Raw genomic sequence first — 21,925 nt, 5'->3', positions numbered from 1 at the left:
TTGAAAAAAATTATGCTGTAAGTTTAACCAAAGCTCATATTGCTAAACCAGTGATCCCCAGAGTAGTTTTGGTAGAGTGAATATTGCTTGATAAAAAGATTCCATGGTCAAGTAATGCAAAACCTGGGGTTAATGTTAAAGGTTAAAGGTTTTGTTTGTGCTTACCAACTGTTCAGGCACATCTTTTAATGTGCTAAGTTGTTTTGAAAATCTCCAGCCTTTCTGTCCCTTCCGTTAAAGAATCTTTTAAGGGGCTAGTGTTTTTCAGTACTTTGGTCAATGCTGTATTATACAATCCTACTGATTATCTGGCTTCCCTGGTAGCTCTGCTGGTAAAAAATCTGCCTGCAATGCAGGAGACCCTGGTTTGAGTCCCGGGTTCAGAAGATTCCCTGGAGAAGGGCTAGGCTACCCACTCCAGTATTCTTGCCTAGAGAATCCCCAGGGAAAGAGGAGCCTGGCAGGCTACATCCATGGCGTTGCAAAGAGTTGGACATGACTGAGCGACTAATCACAGTACAGCACTGATTAACTGTTGGTTACTAAAAGGATTTTCCACAATTGCTGTTTCATAGCCTCTATGCTCTTTAAGCCAGCATTTCTCTTTGCCTGCTTTTTCAGTAAAAACACTTCTTTATTGTTTTCTTAAATATTTCTTAAATCCATCCTTTTTTCTCTGTTCATGATGCCTGAATCCTTAGATAGGTTTGCATCATGCCTCACCTGGGCTGTCACAGTAGAATCCCTTTCTAGCATCCCATTGTTGTCTGTTGTTCAGTCACTCTGCTGCTGCTGCTAAGTCGCTTCAGTCGTGTCCGACTCTGTGGGACCCCATAGATGGCAGCCCACCAGTCTCCCCCGCCCCTGGGATTTTCCAGGCAAGAACACTGGAGTGGGTTGCCATTTCCTTCTCCAAAGCAGGAGAGTGAAAAGTGAAAGTGAAGTCGCTCAGTTGTGCCTGACTTCGCAACCCCATGGACTGCAGCCTACCAGGCTCCTCCATCCATGGGAGTTTCCAAGCAAGAGTACTGCAGAGCCAAAAATAAATAAGTAAATTTTGTTGTTGTTAAAAACTATATTCTACTCTTGGAGATTGTGAAACATGATGCAGATTTGTATCAGGCAGAGTCCAACCAGAGAAAGAGGACCCATACGGTAGAAAGTAGACAGGGATTTTATTGCAAGGAGTTGTTTAATGGCATTGTGGAGGCTGGCCAGACAAGCCTGACATGGGAAGGGCAGGCTGTCAGGGAGGGCTGGCTGAAGCTCTGTGGCCCGGAGCACAGTTCCGGGCCACAGGCAGCGCTTCAGTCACTCAGTCATGTCCAACTCTTTACGACCCCATGAACTGCAGCACACCAGGCTCCTCTGTCCTCCACTATTTCCTGTAGTTCGCTCAGTTTCATGTCCATTAAGTCAGTGATGCTATGTAACCATCTCATCCTCTGCTGCCTCCTTTTCCTTTTGCTTCCGGTCTTTCCCAGCATCTGAGTCTTTCCTAATGAGTCAGCTCTTGGCATCAGGGGACCAAATTGTTGGAACTTCAGCTTCAGCATCAGTCCTTCCAATGAATATTCAGGACTGATTTCCTTTAGGATTGATGGATTTGATCCTGCTGTCCAAGGGACTGTCAAGAGTCTTCTCCAGCACCACAGTTCAAAAAGTTCAGTTCTTCGGCACTCAGCCTTCTTTATTATCCAGCTCTCACATCTATACATGACTACTGGAAAAACAGTATCTTTGACTATACGGACCCATGGTCATTTTGTTGGCAAAATGATGTTTCTGCTTCTTAATATGCTGCCTAGGTTTATCATAGCTTTCCTTCCCAGGAGCAAGTGTCTTTTAAGTTCATGGCTGCAGTCACTGTCTCAGTGATTTTGGAGCCCAAGAAAGGAAAATCTGTCACTTTTTCCTCTTTTTCCCCTTCTATTTGCCGTGAAGTGATGGGACCAGATGCCATGATCTTAGTTTTTTGAATGCTGAGCTTCAAGCCAGCCTTTTCACTCTTCTCTTTCCCTTCATCTATCTAGAGGCTTTTTAGTTGCTCTTCACTTTCTGCCGTTAAAGTGGTATCATCTGCATATCTGAGGCACTCTATCAGATCTAATCCCTTGAATCTATTCATCACCTCAACTGTATAATCATAAAGGATTTTATTCAAGTCATACCAGAATGGCCTAGTGCCTTTCCCAGCTTTGTTCAGTTTAAGCCTGAAGTTTGCAATCAGAAGTTCATGATCTGAGCCACAGTCAGCTCCAGGTCTTATTTTTACTGAACTTATGTGTGTTAGTCACTTAGTCGTGTCTGACTCTTTGTGACCCCACGGACTGCAGCCCCCCAGGCTCCTCTATCCTTGGAATTCTCCAGTCAAGAATACTGGAGTAAGTAGCCGTTTCCTTCTCCAAGAGATCTTCCTGACCAAGGAATCGAACCCTGGTTTTCTGCTTAGCAGATGAATTCTTTACTGTCTGAGCTACCAAGGAAGCCAGTCAGTTCCAGGTCTTATTTTTACTGACTGTATAGAGTTTCTCTATCTTTGGCTGCAAAGAACATAATCAATCTAATTTTGATATTGACCATCTGGTGATGTTCATGTGTAGAGTCGTCTCTTGGGTTGTTGAAAAAGGGTGTTTGCTATACCAGAGTGTTCTCTTGACAAAACTATCTTAGCGTTTGCCCTGCTTCATTTTGTACTCCAAGGCCAAACTTGAGTATTATTCTGGGCATCTTTTGACTTCTTCCTTTTGCATTCCCATCCCCTGTGATGAAAAGGACATCTTTTTTTGGTATTAGTTCTAGAAGGTATTGCAGGTCTTTATAGAACTGGTCAACTTCAGCTTCTTTGGCATTAGTAGTTGAAGCATAGACTTGAATTACTGTGACGTTAAGTGGTTTGCCTTAGAAACGAACTGAGATCATTCTTTGGTTTTTGACATTGTTTCCAAGTATTGCATTTCAGACTTTTTTGTTGACTGTGAGGGGTATTCCATTTCTTCCAAGGCATTCTTGCCCATAGTAGCACATATGATAGTCATCTGAATTAAATTCATCCATTCTCCTTCATTTTAGTTCACTGATTCCTAAAATGTCAATGTTCACTCTTGCCGTCTCCTGCTTGCCACGTCCAATTTACATTGATTCATGGATCTAGTGTTCCAGGTTCCTATTCAGTACTGTTCTTTACAGCTTCCCATTAGTACAGAATAAAATTTAATCTCATTTATAGGGCATGTGAAATCTTCAACAGTCTGTCTCCTGTCTAAATTTTGCATAAATTTCACATACTTAGTATTTGCCAACTTTGAAACCATTTATACTTTCATAAAGCAGGTAGTGTGTGTATAGCTGTTTTGCTTTTGTTCAGTGCTATCATTTCTTCCTGGCACAGCCTTCCTTCTGTGAGTAGTCATTCTTAAAAGTTTAGAACAGACATACTGTTCTCCAAGAATACGTTCAAGCTTTTCTTGGCTAAGTGAGGTACACTGATGTACAATTCTGTCAAAGCACTTAAAGCAATTAAGTAAAACTCCACTCTCTATATCCTGTACCTTTATCTATATCTTAAGTGTTTCATAATTTAAATGGGTAACTCTACTAAGTAGTTGAAAACTTTCTGATAAACAGATCTATTGGTTTCCTTCTTTTCCAGTTCAAAGTCTGTTTGGAATAATTATAGATATAAATGTAAAACTTTTAGAAGAAAACGTAAGGAGAAGTCTGTAAGTTATACCTTGGTGAAGAATTCTTACACATGACTCAAAAAGGACAACCCTTAAAAATTAGTTAATTGGACTTTACAAAAATTAAAACTGTTTAGTTTGCAAAACACCTATTATGACAATGAAAAAATAAGACATATACTAAAAGAAAATACTGAAAAATCACAAATCTGACAGAGGACTCCCATCTAGGTTATATAAAAACTCTAAGAACTCAACAATAAAAATGTCAACAGTCTAATTAGAAAACTGGGCCAAAGACCTGAAGGAATATTTCACCAAAGAGGGTAACTAGATGTCAAATGAGAATATGAAAAGATATTCAACAACGTTATCCATCAGAGAAATGCAAAAATGAACTATCATTAGTCACTTATCGGATCAACTAAAATAAAGATTAGTGACAGTGTCAACCACCAGCAAGAATATGGAGAAATTGAGCTTCTTATTCATTGTCAGGGGAAGTGTAAAATGGTAAAACCACTCTGGAAAAATATTTGGCAGTTTATTTGAAACAAAAATAAAAACCTAAATATATACTTAATACATGACCCAGCAACTGCACTCCAGAGCATTTATCCCAGCAAAATGACTGTACCTGGTTGTTCATTGAAGCTTTATTTATAATAGCCCAAGTTGGAAACTATCAAAGTGTCCTGTACAGGTTGGTGTGTCCATACCATAGATACTACTCAGCAATAAAAAAAAAATTCAACTGTTGATACACAAATCCTAAAGGACATTAAGCTTAGTGAAAAAAAGTCAATCTCAAAAGGCGACTCAATAACTCCATTTATGTAAGATGAAGTTCTAGAGACTGAGAACAAATTTGTGGTATTTGTGGTAACACGGGGTTATGGATGGTGGGTGTGACTGTAAAGGAGTAGCATGAGGAAGATCTTTGTGGTGATGGAGTAGGTTTATATCTTGATTGCAGTGCTGGTTTCATGAATTTACACCTGGGATAAGATGAGTTAGAACTATACATACACTGTAGTTAGTTTCTTGGTTTCAATATTGACAATTTAATTATATAAGTTGTAACTATTAGTGGGACCTGGGTGATGAGTATATGGGATCTCACTGTGCTATTTTGGCAACTTTCTGTAAATATATAGTTATTTTAAATTAATAGTTAACAAATTATCCTTTTTTCTTCTACTCTTCCACCCATCTCTGAGAAAGAAATTGTTTGCCTTGCACCCCCATGTTCTCTGCAGCATTACTTACAACAGCCAAGACATAGAAGCAGCCTAATGCCCACTGATGAATGAATGAATAAGGAAAATGTGTTATATATTTATAAAATGGAGTATTTTTCAGCCATAAAAGAGGGAAATCTTGTCCTTTGCAGCATTGTGGATGGTTTAAGGGTATTATGCTAAATGAAATAGGACAGAGAAAGACAAATACTCTATGATCTCACTTACATATGGGATCTAAAAAAACACAAACATAAGTCTAGACTCATAGATACAATACAAAGAACAGATTAGTGGTTGCCAGAGGTGGGAGGTGGGTAAAATTGTTGAGGGTTGTAAAAAAAGTACAGACTTCCAGTTATAAAGTAAGTCAATCTTGGTAAAAAATAAACACAGGAAAAAATGTTTGCTTCCTTACTATGCCTAAGACTTTATTCATGCTTTTTTATTTTTATCCTCTTCTGTGTCACCCAGAGACTTGTTTCACTGACCATTCATAAGACATATCCATCTTCTTCTTTCTTGGAATTGAAGTCGCTTAGTCGTGTCCAACTCTTTGCGACCCCATGGACTGTAGCCTATCAGGCTCCTCCGTCCATGGGATTTTCCAGGCAAGAGTGCTGGAGTGGATTGCCATTTCCTTCTCCAGGGGATCTTTCTGACCCAGGAATCGAACCCGGGTCTCCCGCATTACAGGCAGACGCTTTACCCTCTGAGCCACCAGGGAAGCCCCAAAATGATAAATAGAACTAAGCAAACCAAGAAAATCTTTACGTCATTCAAGCAGCTGTATATTAAAGGTACATATCTGTGTTAACATGTGTAGCTCTAGTTTATTTATTTTAACTGCTATTTTGTTGTTCAGTCACTCAGTCACGTCTGACTCTTTGTGACCCCATGGGCTGCAGCGTGCCAGGCTTCCCTGTCCTTCGCTGTCTCCCAGAGTTTGCTCAAACTCATGTCCTTTGAGTTGATGATGCTGTCTAGCCATCTCATCCTCTGTCGCCCCCTTCTCCTCCTGTGCTCAGTCTTTCCCAGCATCAGGGTCTTTTCCAATGAGTTGGCTCTTCACTACATTTCATTGTAAAAACACACGATGATCTTCTGTATTCTAGAGTTTCACTACACAAATGATAGTGTAGTTTATACTTTTGTATATGACTTGCTATGCCTATGTATGAGAATTTTTCTGGGTTATATATCTGGAAGTGGAATTGCCGTGGCATGGACTACCTACAGCTTTGATTTTATGAAGTATTGCTTAATATTTTTCTACAGTGGTTATATGAGTTAACACTGTAAGTGCATAATAAGTGGATAAGAGATTTCTTTGTCTACATTTTTCCCAGCCTTTGGATTTTCCTAAAGTTTTGCCTTCCCACTCCATCTATGTACATTTCATCCATGTAGAATCTACTTTGAAGTCCAATAGATTTACATCTCTTTTTTTGTTTCTTGTTGTTTGATCAGTCAAGGAGTAAGAAAAGAACTGATTGATCTTATCTTTCATATTCATGTTCCATTTTCCAGATCTCCATATTTCTGACTCTACTGCCACAATATTAGTTCAGACCCTTATTCTTGCCTAAACTATTTCAACAGACTGAATATTCTAATATCCATCTTGGAAATATCTTTCTGTTGTAACTCATCCTACTTAAAACTGCTAGGTCAGTATTTCTAATGCAAGTAGTTTGCTACTTTGGCAGTGTTGAAGAAATTTAACACTTAAAGTGACATTCACAATTGTTTCTAATAAGGTCCTAGAGTAACTTTTCAGCCACATCTCCTGCTATTTTCTATATATGCCTAATATACTAGCCAGACTAGATTATTCACTTATTATTGCTTAATTCATCAAACCATAGATATTAAAAGCTTTTGTAATGCTATGTTGTTGTTGTTTAGTTGCTAAGTCGTGCTAGACTCCTTTTCAACCCCAGGGACTATAGCCCATCAGGGTCCTCTGTCCATGGGATTTCCCAAGCAAGAATACTGGAGTGGGTTGCCATGTCTTTCTCCTTGGTATCTCCCTGGATCGGGAATTGAACGCGTGTCTTCTGCATTGGCAGGCAGATTCTTTACCACTGAGCTGCCAGGGAAGCCCTTCCCTACACTTAGGATGCTTTTTTCCCGTAATTCCTCCACCTAGCCATCTTTTCCTTTCAAAAATCCTACATGCTTTTCATGGCCTACTTAAGATGTTAGATTTTTATGAAGTTTTTCTAGTATCCTCAGTTAATTTTACTCCTATATTGCTTTTATGGCACATACTGTATTTCATGTATTTGTCTTAGGTTTCCATTGTGAATAAGTACTTTGTCCATTCATCTGTATTATCCTTATAGCACTTAACATAATGTCCTGTATAATATAGGCAAACAATTAACTAAAATAATTTAGTTGAAAATAACATATTAGTTAAATCCAAGTTCACCATTTAGACCTAATTGGGAAAAGATCAGTTTTCATCATTAAAAAATGCTGAATTATGTAATTTTATCTAGCATTCTTACTTTAAAACAGTATAGAATAAACAGAGGGTTTCTATATAGTGATCTTTACAGCTTGCCTTGATGAATAGTAAAGTTTATTTGTAATTAACATAATAGTTGCTCAGCTCACTTTTAGACCCTTAAGTAATTCTCTTAAATCAGTTTTTCAAACTGTACTCTGAGTAATGTGTAAGTTGGTTCTGTTGAGATGTCCTGCCTATTGCTGGGTGCTTCCTCTGCCCCAAGGAAAGTGAAATTTGCTCAGTCATGTCTGACTCTTTGAGACCCCATGGACTCGACAGTCCATGGAATTCTCTAGGCCAGAATACTGGAGTGGGTAGCCTTTCCCTTCTCCAGGGGATCTTCCCAACCCAGGGATTGAACCCAGGTCTTCCATATTGTGGGTGGATTCTTTTCAGCTGAGCCACAAGGGAAGCCCAAGAATACTGGGGTGGGTAGCCTATCCCTTATCCAGCGGATCTTCCCAACCCAGGGATTGAACCAGGGTCTCCTGCATTGCAGGCGGATTCTTTACCAACTGAGCCATCAGGGAATCCCAAGAAGCAGCTGTTTTATTTATTTTTTTTTTTTACTGTACAGGGCTTCTTCAAGATCTTATTTAAGAAAGGAATTTTTTCCATAAATATTTTAAAATAATTGCTAAGAATGTATAATACTTCAGTTTTTATCCATTTATTTAATGTTTTCTAAGATCTTGCAAAATATATGATTCCTGCCCACTTATTATTTTGTATTGCTACAAATTAAAAATCTGTAGTCCATGTCAATATGAAACTTCAAATAATTAAGCAAATATTAGGAAAATGGGCTTTGTACATGACAAATAGTATATTTTCTAAATATTTTGAATTTTAATATAGATTTTTTATTATTAGAATATCAGAAGTTATTAGAATTGATGTACAAATTGCTAGGTAGGCTAAAGAATTTTCTAGATCATGGCTTCTTAAATTTTAATGTGCATAAGATTCTGATTCAGCAGGTCTGGACTAGTGCTTGAGATTATTTCTAACAAGTGGTTTCTGTGTTGCTGGTCTATGAACCACAGTTGGAGTAGCAATGAGCTTGATAACTTTCCAAAGCCTAGCATCACATTTTATTAGGATTACATCGTTTGCCTTAGTGAAAGTAGATTTTCAGTATTGCCATAGACATTTATTTAACTGTTTCTCTACATCCTGATTTATACTTCGCCATTTTTAATAGAAATTTGTGGGTTTTTTTTTTCAGGGAAATACTTTGTGTGTGGATTAATGATTGCTCTGTGATTATGTAGTTCTTTGTTTAAAATTATCGTTCAGTATTTTTAAAATGGTTAGCATTGAGAATTATTAGACTATCAATGGCAACTTTCAGCAATTTAATAGGGAATATGTGTTTGGTTTACTTTTTTAGTAGAACGGTTATACTTACTAACTTTTGTTATTTTGCAGGATATTGTTATTATAAAAATTAAAATGGAAATAATTTTGTTTGGCTAAAGTATGTTTTAGCTGGTATAAGTCCTGCTTTAAATTAAAAACCATTATTGTCATGAATTAGTAGCAGTTATATACCACAGCAGGTTAGGCTGCTAATTTTATCTGTAGTAAATATGAATTGAAAACCTGATTTCTATAAATGAACAAACAATAAGAGAGATAGTCATTTAGTTGAATAGCTTGTGCTCCAAAAGCTATGAATGGGACATTAATGCTTTTCTTTAGACATATACTGTCAAAATATTTCCATAGTTTTTGGGCTTTTATAGAAAATGTTAGTAACTAAATCATAAATTTAAATTCTAAATTTTAAAGAAAATTTTAGAATTACATATTTTTGATGAATGGAGATTGGTAATTAACTTTGTAGACTAGAACAGCAGAACGCTTTTGGGGGGAAGGTTACAATTTTTGTCTAAATACATGGTTATTATATTAATCTTCTATTATTTCACTTAAGAATTGTCAGTAGTAGGAACTACTGGAAAAGCTACATTATTACCAAAGTGACTTTAAAATATATTATTATTTTCTTATTTCTTATTAAGTAAGCACTAATATTGCTATAAAAGTTTTTATATGGAATGTATGTAAATGATAAAAGTTTTCTTCAGACCTGCTTCAATAATTTTGTACAGAAATAAACCTCCTTTGTTTTTTCTGGTAGCATCCATTGATTTTTGCTTCTCCCCAAAGATACGTTAACAGTGCTGATGGAAGCAGAACAATTGGAATTTACATTAAAATTAAATGTGATGAATAAAAAGCAATATGGTATAATACTATAGTCTTCATTTTGCTTTACCAAAGTTCCAAAATCTAAAGGACAGAAATACTGACAAGGTCAAGAAAAATGAAAGCAAGAACAAACGATGCAAAAAGAAAATGACACTGAGGTCCTGGTTTAATACATATGTATTCCAGGTTGATGGTTGATTTCATTAGCAAATCTCATTGTTATGCAATGTCTGTTCTTCTGCAGCAAAATGAATATTGTATTTTTACAGGCTCTGTGTGTACCTATTATGTTACAATAAATGAAAAAACTATATATATACCTATTTTTTTTTACCCTTTCCAGTTTACTCTTCTCAGTTTGTTCTTTAGGAAAAGAAAGAAAATTGAATTATATTCTTCCTTTTGTTGTCAAAATTATTCAGAGCGTTTCAGTTTATAATATAGATATATTTCCTACTTTTGTTCCCTGAAATAAACAATTGTGAGGCAGTTAATAATGTAACCATTTAAATTATCCTATAACTTTTTAAATGAATATATCTTGATTGACTTAAGCTGATAATTAATTATGATGTTAACCATATGCTTTCTAACATATTTTTAATGTTAGGATGGGTTTTCTTATCGCAAAAAAAAAAATACTAAGCAAGTTGTACATGTTTTGCCAAATGTACATACTGCTACCTTTTCCAGTATCAAAAAGTATATGTTTAGATTTCTATAGTTAGATTTAAATTTTCATAAAATAGGAAATTCAGAAATAACAGATTTCAGTGACTCCACATAGGAAGAGTTTATTTAATCAGGGAAGAGACTGCATGACTCTTACACAGTTATGTATATGAGTTCAAATATGGATCAAACTGTACTGGACACAACTGTCATTTAATTTTAGTGATTTTGAGGTTTGAAAATGATTTACAAAATCTATTTGGTTTTTAGCAGTGTTCTCAAAAGTTGTCACAACTAAGAATCCATTGTGAAGCTTGAAAATAGAAAAGCCAAAGTTTTGATGTACTATGAGTTGATTGTATATCATTGGGAGAAATTGCCGATATAGTAAAAATTGACTGTCGGGCTCACTTGATGCAATTCTAATAAATCTTCTTTATATTGGACAAGCATGAGCTGTTACAGATATGTACAGGAGTTTTCAATGTATCAACCCAAGTTAGTTTTTACTTAGAATATTTGCATTTTATTGTTCACAATGGGTAATATAAAACAAGAAATTTTAAAATTTAGTAAGGGCGATCCCTAAAATAATTGGAGAGTAATATATAGCTAAATCTTGTGGAGAAAGAAGGTTTTCTGGGCTCAGATAGTTGAGCTCTGTGAGAGGGTGTCCTGTAAGGAATGCGATCTAAGCTGATAGTGTGGTAAGGAAGCAATGGGAACAGCATAAACAAACTGGTAGGTAAGAGCACATACCCTTGGCATCTTTGGAAGACAGAGAAGAGACCAACCCCAAAGTAATGGAATATATTTGCTCCTACTTATTTACCCCAGTGCTTTTTGTATCCTTGTTAAATTTTAATAGTATTCAGTCCAGATATACTATATATTGAGGTGCTACCATTGTAGAACTGGTTTAATTTTGTATAATAAAATGGGAAATATGAAATTGCTTTTATATTAATTTTAGTCTTCCCCCACCAATAATAGAAAAAGTAAATGCTGTAAATTTATACAGAGATTCATGTTCTGTAATAAATTGAGATTGATGCAGACTCACTGAGAAAATAGGAATCTAGAAGCTCTAAGTAAGATTTCTGTACCACAGTTACAAATACCAAACTGAGGAGGAATAAAAGTCGTCAGAGACTGGGGCCCAGGCTGTTGAATTGAGCAGGATCATAGAAGGTCACTAAAGAGGAACCAAGGAACTGCTTTAAATTAAAGAGAGATCCCTAAGTGTCTAGACCTTTCTACTAAGGTCTTCTTTTTGATGGAGAACCACCATCATCAAGCATGTCCATTTTATGTAGTCATCCAGCAGATAAATCTGAATTTAGAAAATAAAATATGAATTTGAAATACGAAAACAGACTGTGAATTTAACAAAAGATCTTGGGGATTGTTGGTTTTTTTTTTCAAGATTCTACCTAGATAAATAGCAGAAACCTTCCTAGTAAGATGGCACATTTTCTGGGTAACTTTTCATCGTGTTATGATTTCAGCTTGCCCTGAAGAAAGGTTGAAAGGAGTGTCATGAAATTTGTTCAATTTCTGTAAAGATGCTCTTGAGAAAATTATTGTTTTGTCCTGTGTTGCATCACTGAAAAGTATGAAGACGTTTCTCTTGATTCTAAGTACTAGGAAAAGCCTTGGTGCTTATTTGTAAAGTGAAGTTTTTACACAGTGAGAGTTTTATAATTTGATCTTGTTTCCTGCTTTACTTTGATTGCTAGGAAGCTCAGAGCTGAGCTACCCACATCTGAAGATTGTGCAAGACCTTATGACAGGCATTTGTGTTCCAGCTTTACTTTGTGTTTCATCCTTCTTGCTTCCCTTTTTTCATATTAATTTGTTTTTTGAAAGCATTCTGTTTTATTCATCATATGTCTGTAAGTCATCCTCTTTTAGAATAGATAGGATATAAATAATTATGGAAAGCTTCTTTATTGCCAGTAGAATGTAAGCGAGTAAAAGTAGGAGCTCTTGTCCCCTTCCCTGTCTTTCATTTTCATTTTGCATGGATTTTTTAAGTCATGGAAGACTAATCTCCTCTGTGGTTTCTTAGACCTTCCAGGGGCAAGGGAATCCTTTCTGAAGATGTTTCTCTGTGCAGAGCTACCAGGTGTAGCTCTTTGTGTCAAGTGTGCTCTACAAAGAGTGCCTGACTGAAAGAACAAGTAAGGTTGAAATATATCTAGAGGAGGAAAAGGTTTCCTTTTCTCACAGTAGCTCGGAGGGGGTCTTTTTCTAACACAAAGGGTATCATGTTTGCCCTGGTTTTTGTCCTTGTCCTTTCAACTGAATTATAAACTGTTAACACCAAAATTTCCTGACATTTGATAAAAGCTGCTTTGAATGGAACAAAATTTCAAATTTATTTTCTTTACTTCCGTATTTTAATTTCCTTTTGTTTTTATCATTTAAAAAAATTTTTTACTTTACAATATTGTATTGGTTTCGCCATACATCAACATGAATCCGCCATGGGTGTACACATGTTCCCCATCCTGAACCCCCCTCCCACCTCCCTCCCCATACCATCCCTCTGGGTCATCCCAGTGCACCAGCCCCAAGCATCCTGTATCCTGCATCAAACCTGGACTAGCGCCAGTCCTTATCTTTTAAATTTGACCCATTCAATTCAGTTCAGTCGCTCAGTCGTGTCTGACTCTTTGCAACCCCGTGAACCAGGGCACTCCAGGCCTCCCTGTCCATCACCAGCTCCCGGAGTTCACCCAAACCCATGTCCATCGAGTCGGTGATGCCATCCAGCCATCTCATCCTCTGTTGTCCCCTTCTCCTCCTGCCCTCAATCTTTCCCAGCATCAGCGTCTTTTCAAATGAGTCAGGTTTTCGTATCAGGTGGCCAAAGTATTGGAGTTTCAGCTTCAACATCAGTCCCTCCAATGAACACCCAGGACTGATCTCCTTTAGGATGGACAGGTTGGATCTTCTTGCAGTCCAAGGGACTCTCAAGAGTCTTCTCCAACACCACAGTTCAAAAGCATCAGTTCTTTGGCACTCAGCTTGCTTTATAGTCCAACTCTCACATCCATACATGACCACTGGAAAAACCATTATGGGAAACTAAAATAGTCATGGGTCTTTAAAATAGTTGAAATAATAAGTTTCTAATTTGAAATTTTTTTTTGTTTCCATGTATGAATTACATAGTCAAAGCTCCTATTTAGTAAGAATTATTAATATATCTCAAATTATCTATGAAGGAAATAGGGCTATGTTTTGCATTCCAGGTAGTTAACAGGATATTTGAATTATTTAATTGGCCCAGAAAATTCAGCTGAAACTTTTAACTTCTTAGTTGTAATTTTCTGAAAATTTGGTATTTGTTTCATGCTTCATCATAGTAAAGATGGTGGTTAGAAACTTGTTGTTTAGTATTAGTTTAGCACTGTTTAGCATTAATGTTGTTCAGTATTAAATGTGTACTCCTTTCAAATGATATATATTAAATGTTTGTAATGTGACCTGTTCTCATATTTTGTATTATTAGTTTCGTCTTCTTGGGTGTTCTTATTGTTGTCATTGATTTTGTTATCACTTTGTTTTGTTTTCTATTTGTCAATACATTAAAGTTTTATTTTGCAAATATAATAAATATACCCCTGATTTAAGTTATATAATTTAATACCTTGATTATATTACTGTGAAACAGTTGTTAAGGGCTCTTTGCATTAAAATTAAACAATACTGTGTCAATAGTTAGGACACAGATGGAGGGCGTTAGAACAAAGTATTTTTAAACATAAATGTTGTAGATAAAAAAAAAAAACTCTCCATATTCTTAAATTAGTGAATTGGCTTATCATTTTGATGCATTGTGTGTTTGTTTTATACCCTTAATTTAAGTCAGTCTTCATTTAACTACACTAGAAATTTCAGAGAGTGAAAAAGTAATTTGAGGGAAAAAACTAAGGACAGAGAAATTTCAAGCTCACTACATATATTTTAAAATACTTACAGGTAAATATTTTAGATTTTGTTTTCTTTTTAAAATATGAATTTTAAGTGATGCAGGAAATAGCTTCAAGTTATGTAAAGTTTTGATTCATATCTTGAGATTTTTTCCTTGGACTGCTACAAGAATTATAGTTTTACTTTGCCAGAGCTTGTCTTTAATTATAACTCAGAAACTTTATCTTTTTTGTTGAAAGAGTTGAAATTTAAAAACTTATTTAGCAGGTTTTAAAACACTTAATCCTAGCTTTTTTTTTGTTTGTTTGTTTCTTTTTCAAAGAGAAAACCTTATTAGCTAGCATTGCCTTGTTTTTAAATTTACCTGCCAAGCAGTAATTTTTAAAACCTGCTTAAACAGGTTTGTTTCTCAAGCATTCCTTATAACTCTGTGCCTTCGCGTGTCAGGAATAAACCCTCCTTTAAAAAAGGAAGAAAGATAGAACTCTTTATGTCTTGACACTAATTAAAATTAAGGAAAGAAAAATTATTTGAGACATCAACCTCACCTGGCTTAGTTTTGTCACGTGAGCTTTCACGTTTACTGGTGATCTAAGTGCTCCACCTGCCTTTCAGTTTGTTTACCAGGAAATCAAGATGTGTAAACTGCAGGAAGTACTATTTGACCCTCTCCGACAGTATCTCATTACAATAATTGCTAATCTCTGAATAAGACAGCCATGTTTTGTGAGTAACTGAGAGAGAGAGGTTGTGTTAGGTAGATTTTAGGTGTTTCAACAAATAAAGCATTGTAAATGCTTGCTTGGATTATGTTTTCATGATAGCCTTTGATAAAAGACATATGGTGACCTTTGGGGTCAGCAAAGCTAGGACACAATAGTAGGTATTCTTTCATGCCTTTTAACTGAAAAATATCACGGCTTGTTGTTTTGGAGTGCTGTCACTGCTCTGAATCGAAAGGATAATGGCTACTTCCTGATTAAATCCACTCTCCACAGTAAGCTGTTAATGTTATGCTGTATGTCTTTTTCTCCTGTAAAAGCAATAGTGTTTGCTGCTTTCTTTACTTTTTATCATTGTCTTTCAGTAGATATATCTGTTGTAAATATATCCTGAAGTTGAAGTTTATAATTAGAGTAGAAAGTACTGTTTTAAGTTTGGATTTTTTTTTTTTAGTGAAAAAGTATTTTTGTTTGGTATTAAATCCAACCTTCTCATGTACTTATTGTAGATTTTGGATAAAGAATTTAGCTTTTAAAAAAGATATTGAAGTGATAAATTATATTAAGCTGTCACTTTCTTGGCACTCTAAGCAAAATTTAAAAAACAACTTATGTAGTAAATCAGATTAATTTTTTAGGGAATATTTGGATAAACTAATTTATTTTTACTTAATATATTTCATAAATTATTTAAATATATTGTCAGAATTATTGTCAATTGTTTTAATTATTAAGTTAAATTATTTTAAAATTTATTATGAGATTCTTGTGATGTAAAAACAATATTAAGTACTCAGAATATAAGACGGGGAATAATGAGCTGCTTAGTTTTAATCCTAAAGCTGGCAGTCACTCCATCTGTGTTCTTGGGACAATTATTTAAACTGCTTACCTCAGTTTTCTTGGCTACTGTTCATATGTGTGCTAAGTAAAATGTGTTTTTTTTTCTTTATGGTAGTACAAACTGTAAAGCAAATGATTATCCATAAGATTTTATAAAACAGACAACTGACTGAGCATATAGTAGGAAAATAGTACACAAGGAAATATAGAAAAATTATTTCTATTGTAAAATAGTGGAAAGTAAACTTTAAAATAAATACCATGTAATTATCTTTTAAATTTCAACAAAATTGTTATTTTTGTTAAATCCATAATATAACATTACCAGAGGATTCTACATACATATTGTTGGATACATGGCTGAAATGAGAAATGGAAAGCCTTGAGGTGATTTAGTGAAGAGTCACAAATACACTTAATTATTTATCTTTTTCTCTCAAGTCTTATTTCTGGAAATGAGATTATTCAGAGTAGAGGGAAGAAAGTGTGTATATTTTATAGGCCTATAAGTACATAGTTCATCTAAATAGTAAGATGTTTTATTTTTAAACTTTATTATTAAGTATCCTGATTATATAAAAAATACTATGAAATTGTTAAACATTGAAGGCAACTGTTGAAAATGGTCATAGAATCTAATATTCAGAACTAGTTTTAAAATATTTTGAAATAATGTAATTAACTTTTGTTGAGAGAATTAAGGTACCTTTTTTTGCAAAATGCATATCTTAGATATTTTAAGTAACCTGGTGATTTATGTTATTGGTGCATTCTAAGGAAATTCTGAAGATTATATTTAATGACTATTCTAGCTTAGTCAAGTTATTGAAGTAGGACTTACAGGAGTGCGTCTGTTTAATTTGTAATAACAACTAATAGATGTCACTTATTGAACGCCTAATATGTGCAAACTACTGGACTAATTTATGGTAGGAAAGGCAAACTTTTACCTTTACCCTCTTAGAGTTCTATTTTGCTGGGCCTGAGAATTAAATTGGTGTAAGATAGATCAACAGGAGAAAAAAGCATAATATTATAATACAAATTTTATGTGAAATGAGAGTCGGCAAAAGGAATGAAGACCAAGGAAATGGTGAAATATTCTGGTTTCATGTTAAGCTGAACAAAGAGAGGCAGTTGTGGGAAAGTAACTAAACTATGTGGGGAGACTAAAGGAAGATAAGAATTATTTTAACAAGGTCTGTTTGTTGAGAATTCTCTCAGTCTCAACTTTTCATCCTTGATGGTGAGAGTGTTACTTTCCTTCTGGTATAGGAAGGACATCTTTCATATAGTACTTTTATTTCCTGCCTTTAAGAAAAAGCAGGAAGGTCAGAGTGTTTTTCTGTATTTCCTAGTTTTTCAAGTGCCTTAACTCAAAACAGTCAAAATGCCAGAGCAGTGTATTCTGGAGAAGCATATTCTGAATTCTATTATCAAATTATTTTACAGTCAAGAAAATTGCATGAGGTATAGGTACTGTCATTATCCCCATTTTTACTGATAAAGAAACAGTTTTAGAGAATTTAAATGATTTCATCAATGTCTTTCAGCTAATAAGTTCCAGAGCAAGGCCAGAAAATCTTAACAGAATCCATAAAGAACTCAGTCTTCAGTGTCATGCCTTTAAGCATTGGGTTTATATTTTTCGCATAATAAAGGTGCTAAAGACTTTGATTTAGACAAGTTTTTTTCATCAGTTTATCAAATGTTAGAATCCTTACTGTCAAGCACTATAAGGAAATTCTCTGATAGTAATGGAAAGCAAAATAAGTCCCTTGTTTCAAGAAACTTACAGTTTAGTTGAGTTGAAGGGGCAAAAATATAACAGGCTATTACAATACAATGTGATAACTGATATAATAGGGATAAATTCAAGATACTAAAGGTGACATAAAGAAATATCTAATGTTTCCTTTTATTTATATATTTAATATATATTTCGGGGTGCTTTTCTAGGGATATAAACATAAATAAAACTTGCAAAGGTCTGTGCTCTTGGGGAACGTGTATTGGAGGTGGAATCAACAGTAAGCATAATAAGTATATAGCATGTTTGAAGGTGACAGGTGTTATGGAGGAAAGAAAAAGGGTAAGAATGCTGTGGTGGTGATGGGTAGGGTGATGTTTGAGCAAAGATCAAGGAAGTTAATTATGCAGATATCTTAAGAGCCTTCCAAGTAGAGGGCTCAAGGCAAAAGCATGCCTGGTGTGTTCAGAGTAATGAACAAAGCCCAGTGTGACTGAAGTAGAGTGAGCTAGAAACCAGAGTAGGCAGATATGACAGAGATAATTGGGGCTTTACAGAGCACCATAGGGACTTTAAAGAGCCACTGCAGGGCTTTCAGTAAATCTGGCTTATGTTTTTAAAGGATCACTCCAGTTGCTATGTTGAGAATGGACTATAGGGAGGCACTGACCACCAGCTAGAAGGCTCTTAGAGTAATCTGATTGAAAATAGTGGCTTAGATAAGGCTGGTAGTAGTTAAATTCTGGATGTTTTTAAGGAATACCGAAAACGTTTTTTGATGGATTGTTTGTGGGATATGAGGAAAAGAGAAGGCAAGATGACTCCAAGGTTTTTTGCTGAACTGCTAGAAGGATGGTGTTGCCATCAATTGTGAGATGGGGATGGTTTTCATAGGGAGCAAGTTTGTGATACAGTGGAAGATCAGGAGTTTGGTTTTAGACATGGTAGATATTATGTGTTTAATAGATACATGCCAGTGGAGATTGTGGAAAGATTTTCCTGAGGAGTTATCATCTAAATTGAGGCTAAAGAATGAATTGATGGTGATTTATGACGAACATGAGAGCATTCTTTATACACTTAAATGAATTTTGGCTTTTTCTACTTTACATATTTACAAACTGGAGTAACATCTAAACATCTAAAGAGTAGTAACATTTAAAAGTAACAAAATTGTTTATCTTAGCAAAATTATTCTAAATAGTTAAGTTTTCAGAATATTTCAGTAGCTGCTATATTCAGGAGTTGTACTGGGTGCTTTTATATATATTGATTCTCACCATTGTGCTGCAAGGTAAATTGTATTTCCATTTTACATTTGGAGAAACTGAGTCTGAAGGAGATTGACACATTAATATTAGGTGATGCATCTGGATTCAAATGTAGGTCTTTAGATTATATTTCCCATGCTTCTTATTTTTAAGTTAAAAACAGGTATCTTTACTTTGCAAATTTTTAAACATTTGATTTAGGTCTCAAGGAGTTGTCTTGAAAGCATGATCTATTCTATATTGTAGCATCATGATACCCTTGAGACATAGGGTTTGTAGATTCTTGATCATGGAGTCAAATCAGTTGTTGGTCTTTTTTGAATTCTTATACAGCTTTCAGTACGCTATTACAGATACTGTCTCCATTCCTAACCCATATTCCCATGTGCAGTGCTTAATATGTGCTTAGAAATTTACAGCTGCTCTCATCATCATCATCTTTATCCCTGTTCCTAGTACGCTGTGACCTTGGGAATCTCAAACCAAGCCTGTATGATCATTTGTAAATTATAAAACCTCAGAGGTTAAGGGTACGTTGTTGTGGTTGTTCAGTTGTGTCTGACTCTTTGCAACACAATGGACTGCAGCATGCCAGGCTTCACTGTCCTTCACTATCTCCCAGAGTTTGCTCAACCTCACATCCATTGAGTCGATGATGCCATCCAACTATCTCATCCTCTGTCATCCCCTTCTCCTCCTGCCTTCAATCTTTCCCAGTTTCAGAGTCTTTTCTAATGAGTCGGCTTTTGACATCAGGTGGCCAAAGTATTGGAGCCATTGGGTATTGGAGTAAGGATATGAGGACTATGATTAATGAAGAATGAGTTTTAACTTATGTATTTTGTCTGATGGAAACCATCTTTGTTTCCTTCTCTTTATTGACTTTTCTGGGGAGTTGAATTTGATAAATAGCTGTTATTTCTGACTGGAAAAGCAATATTCTCTGACATGCCAATGAGTATTTTCACTGTAAAGTGAACGTCAGTTGTTCTACTTTGATAGTGAATAGAAACATAATTGTTCATTGAAACAGATTCACTTAAGGTAATGATACCACAATTTAAAAATGTAAACTTTTTGCCTTTAGATCAAAATATAGGCTATTTCTTAAATTTTATGTGAGCTAACACTGTTTACATTTACAATACATTTTTAAAGACATACTTAAGAGCAAATCATTCAGATATTCCACAGGAAAGAAACATTTTAGCAAACACGTACATATTTTTTTAAAATACCAATTAAGAAAAGAAAACCCTTCTGTGGATTAAAATAGCCTGTAAGTCTCAAAGGTCACTTTAAACATATACTAAGGACATAGGTAGAAAATTCACCTAGCCTTTGTATTTATGTTCTGTAAATATGTAATTTTATTCTAAGTGTGCTATGTATTTCTCCAGGTTTTATGCTGCTTTCCAAAGGAGTACCATATATATTCATTCTTCCTATTCCTTTCTCTAAAGTCTTCCTTCTCTTTCATCATTATACCTCAAATTCTGGCATCACTGACTCAATGGACATTGGTTTGGGTGGACTCCGGGAGTTGGTGATGGACAGGGAGGCCTGGTGTGCTGCGGTTCATGGGGTCGCAAAGAGTCGGACACGACTGAGCGACTGAACTGAACTGAAGATCACTGTATTCATTAAATGAGATCTTTTAGGTAAACAAAATTTTGGTTGGCCCCCAAACACCTTTTTTGTTATTACTAAGTTATCTGTATAATTTCATATTTTATTTACTTCTGTTCAGGATTAAATGTATATATCCTGTACATTTCTACTTAGACATAAATGTATTTGTATAGATGTTAGATGTATATTCCTCATCTTTTTAATCTTATTTTTTGTTTTGGATAGTTTCTTTAATTTATTTGGGGAAAAAGAAAAATGATTGGTCAAATAGAAATAGAATATTCTGTTAAAAGTATCCTGCTAATCCTCTATTACCCACCTCCCAGAGTAATGGAAATAAAAGCAAAATAAACAAATGGGGCCTAATTAAACTTAAAAGCTTTTGCACAATGAAGGAAACTATAAGCAAGGTGAAAAGACAGCCTTCAGAATGGGAGAAAATAATAGCAAATGAAGCAACTGACAAAGAATTAATCTCAAAAATAAACAAACAGCTCCTGCAGCTCAATTCCAGAAAAATAAATGACCCAATCAAAAAATGGGCCAAAGAACTAAACAGACACTTCTCAAAAGACATACAGGTAGCTAACAAACATGAAAATATGCTCAGCATCACTCATTATCAGAGAAATGCAAATCAAAACCACAATGAGGTACCATCACACGCCAGTCAGAATGGCTATCAAAAAGTCAGCAAACAATAAATGCTGGAGAGGGTGCAGAGAAAAAGCAACCCTCTTACACTGTTGGTGGGAATGCAAACTAGTACAGCCACTATGGAGACCTGCATGGAGATTCCTTAAAAAAACTGGAAATAGAACTGCCATATGACCCAGCAATCCCACTACTGGGCATACACACCAAGGAAACTAGAATTGAAAGAGACACGTGTACCCCAGTGTTCATCGCAGCACTGTTTACAATAGCCAGGACATGGAAGCAACCTCGATGTCCATCAGCAGATGAATGGATAAGAAAGCTGTGGTACATATACAGAAAAGAATATTACTCAGCTATTAAAAACAATGCATTTGAATCAGTTCTAATGAGGTGGATGAAACTGGAGCCTATTATACAGAGCAAAGTGAGTCAGAAAGAAAAACACTGATACAGTGTATTAACACATATATATGGAATTTAGAAAGACAGTAATGATAACCCTAAATGCAAGACAGCAAAAGAGACACAGATGTAAAGAACAGACTTTTGGACTCTGTGGGAGAAGGCAAGGGCGGGATGATTTGAGAGAATAGCATTGAAACACGTATATTATCATATGTGAAATAGATCCCCAGTCCAGGTTCGATGCATGAGGCAGGATACTCAGGGCTGGTGCACTGGGATGACCCTGAGGGATGGGATGGGGAGGGAGGTGGGAGGGGAGTTCAGGATGGGGAACACATGTATACCCATGGCTGATTCAGGTGAATGTAT

The 21,925-nt window shown here is 35.4% G+C and overlaps 1 protein-coding gene across 15 annotated transcripts in view; it reads left to right on the top strand.

Moving 5' to 3' along the window:
- BAZ2B (bromodomain adjacent to zinc finger domain 2B) overlaps positions 1–21,925 on the top strand; it is a 329,956-nt gene that overhangs the window by 118,647 nt on the left and 189,384 nt on the right. The window contains exon 1 of one of the 15 annotated variants that reach the window (XM_018063494.1): positions 14,869–15,270. The exons of the other annotated variants lie outside the window; for them this stretch is intronic. The gene's annotated coding sequence lies outside the window, so the exon portion shown is untranslated. Of the gene's footprint in view, positions 1–14,868; positions 15,271–21,925 lie in introns of those variants that run through there. 15 annotated transcript variants of the gene reach the window in all.

Source organism: Capra hircus, chromosome 2 (assembly GCF_001704415.2).
Source record: "Capra hircus breed San Clemente chromosome 2, ASM170441v1, whole genome shotgun sequence".
Lineage (NCBI taxonomy): Eukaryota > Metazoa > Chordata > Mammalia > Artiodactyla > Bovidae > Capra > Capra hircus.
This window is presented reverse-complemented; position numbering and strand designations above follow the sequence as displayed.